This window comes from Saimiri boliviensis, chromosome 4 (genome assembly GCF_048565385.1).
Source record: "Saimiri boliviensis isolate mSaiBol1 chromosome 4, mSaiBol1.pri, whole genome shotgun sequence".
NCBI classification, from domain to species: Eukaryota; Metazoa; Chordata; class Mammalia; order Primates; family Cebidae; genus Saimiri; species Saimiri boliviensis.
This window is the reverse complement of record NC_133452.1, coordinates 69,035,234-69,038,285: the sequence shown is the minus strand read 5'-3', so window position 1 is coordinate 69,038,285 and position 3,052 is coordinate 69,035,234. Positions and strand designations below refer to the sequence as shown.

General features: G+C 44.7%; 1 pseudogene; it reads left to right on the top strand.

Annotated features, from left to right (window-relative positions):
* Nucleotides 1–410: 410 nt before the first annotated feature.
* LOC101041063 (peroxiredoxin-2 pseudogene) lies at nucleotides 411–899 on the top strand (annotated as a pseudogene).
* Nucleotides 900–3,052: the final 2,153 nt, after the last annotated feature.

The following is a 3,052-nucleotide window of genomic DNA, read 5'->3' as shown; positions in this document are numbered from 1 at the left end:
CTCTCTATATGTATAATAGAATACTATTCAGCCTTTGAAAACAAAGAAATTCTGACACATACTACAATATTAATGAACCTTGAGGTCATTATGTTAAGTGAAATAAACCAGCACAGAAAGACAAATACTGCATGATTTCACTTATATGTGATTCTTATAATACTCCCAGAGGCTGGGAGGAAAGGGGAATGGGAAATTATTGTTTAATGAGTATAGAGCTTCAGTTTTGCAAAATGAAAAAAGTTATGAAGACGAACAGTAGTGGTAATTACATAACAATATGGATGTACTTAATGCCATTGAACTTTATCTGTAAATAATGGTAAAGGTGGTCAATTTTGGCGCTGAGAACGTGGGTCCACACGTCTGTTTGTCCACGTGTCCAGCCTTTGCCCACGCAGCTTTCAATCATGGCCTCTGTAATCGTAGGCATGGGAAAGCCCACCCCTGACTTTAAGGCTACTGTCATAGTGGATGGCGCTTTCAAAGAGGTGAAGCTGTTGGACTGCAAAGAGAGGCACGTGGTCCCCTTTTTCTACCCTCTGGACTTCGCTTTTGTGTGCCCCACAGAGATCATCTTCTTCAGTGACCATGCCGAGAACTTTTGCAAGCTGGGCTGCGAAGTGCTGGGCATTTCAGTGGACTCTCAGTTCACCCACTTGGCTTGGATCAACAACCTCCAGAAGGAGGGAGGCTTGGCCCTCCAAACATCCCCCTGCTTGCTTGATGTGACCAAAAGCTTGTCTGAGAATTATGGCGTGCTGAGAACAGATGCAGACATTGCCTACAGAGGCTGCTTTATCAATGATGGCAAGCAGGCCCTTCCCCAGATCACTGTTAATGATTTGCCTGTGGGACACTCCGTGGATGAGGCTCTGTGGCTGGTCCAGGCCTTCTAGTACAAGGAAGAGCACAGGGAAGTTGGTCCTGCTAGCTGGAAGCCTGACAGTGACACGATTAAGCCCAGTGTGGATGACAGCAAGGAATATTTCTCCAAACACAATTACGCTAGCTGACAGATGGTGAGCCTGTGCCCTTACCTGGGTGCCTGTGCTGGCTTCCCACCAGTGCCCCCACCTGGGTGCCCTGTGCTGACCCAGGAAAGGCCAGATCTGCCCCTCCAAAGTCCACAGTCTGGGACCCTGGAAGGCTAGGCCAAGGCCTTCTCATGCATTCCCCTGGGAGCTGGTGAATAGTGATACCCTCCTCCAAGCCCACCCAGCCACACACAGGCCTAGAGGTGACCAATAAAGTATAAGAGACAGAAAAAAAAAGGTTGATATACTGTTATGTATGTTTTATTACAATTTTAAATATCTGTCTTGGTTTTCGGTTTCTAATTCCAAGACACCATGATGCAATAGATACAGTTTGTAAAATCAAAATTGCCTTTCTAAGCTAGAATAAAAATATTGTGGTCAGACCTTGACCAAGTAGTATAACATTCAGTTAATATCACTGAACAGTGATCATATTCAAGGCACTATGTTAGGTGCTGTTGGAGGGGGTGGAGGGGTAGAAGAATGTATGGGACAGAATCTCAGGCATAGGAAAATTTTAAAACTACTTGAAAGGATAAAATATACACTAGTAACTACACTTTCACATGGTATATAAAAGAGGAATTGCACATCACGGGAAAACACAGAAGGAAGCATTTGGTGCCTAAGTGATGGCTTCATGGAAGAGGTGACGTCTGATCTGAGTCTTAAAGGCTGGGGAGCACGTTGACAGGCAGAGATTTTGGATGGCCATTCCAAATGAAAGGAGGGAGCAGTAACTGGAAAAACGTAGGCAATATTCCAAGAACAGGGAACTGTCGGTTTGGCCTAGAGCCTGAGAGAGACATCGTAGCCTTTTGGAGATAGGTGGTCAAGGTGGGTTCGATCTACTTTGACCTCATTTGAGGCAAGAAGAAGCCGTAGTTAGAATAAGCACAAAAATAGAGCACTTTTAAATAGGTTTTTAACATGTAATCTGCAGTGGTTATCTTAGACAGGTTTTGTGCATGCAGGTGGGATATGAGCCAGGAAACTATTACACAGCTGTGTGAAACTTAACCGCTTGGAGTACAAAATCGGCTGTAGAAATAAAAATAAGGGGAGAGGGCAAGATGTTGCAGGAGGCATTAGAGAAGATATGGAGCTGTGGAAGGAGCACCAGACTGGGAAACAACGCATGTTCTAATCTGATTTTACTAGACTAGCCCCTTCTTTGTACAATCTTGGAAAGTCATTTGCCATTTCAGATGTTCAGGTTCCTCAACTTTAACATTTGGAGGTTAGACAGGACAATTTCAGTGGCAACTTTTAGCACTAAAGTTCCAGGATTCCACATTGAACTGATGGTTTGGGAGTCATCCCAAGAGAAGTAGTGGTGAAAGCCGAATCACCCAGGAGGAGAAAGTCAAAGAGAAGATACAGATACGAGCTATCATAAAAGATTCTTATCTCTCTTTTCTGCATATGGCAAACAGGCTATATCTCATCACCATTGTGTTGACAAAGGGAATTGACAGATAAAAACAAGAACACAAAGAGAACAGTCATTTGCATTAGGGAGTCCCACATGTACCCCTAGCACTCAGGCTACACTTTTTCTCCCACAGGAAGTTAACGAAGTTGGGTCCAACCTGATCAAATTTACTTGTGCCTCCCCAGAGAATCTGTCTCCTACGATGCTCTGCACAGTTGTGAGGCAACCTGAACTAGCCAAAGGTTTGGCAGGATGGCAGCACCAGGGAGGGGAGCAGCTGAGACCCTGAGGGCATGTGTCTGTTTTTATGGTCCCTTCCTCTTGGCCTGAATGATGGCATCACCATCACTCTGGCAGGCCTGGCAGCAGGTGCAGGACCATTGTTTGTGTTTCCCAGCTCTGCAACAATAAAAGCAGGGCCAGGGAAATGGCAGCTGCTCCGTTGAGCAAGGCTGTGGTTTGTTTCTAGATAGCTTTGCAGCTGACATCAGACATAAATCATTATTGTTTATGAAGATGCATTCTCCTGTCATTTGGCATTCCACTGCTGAACAAAAAGATTAAAGGCCTGAATGAA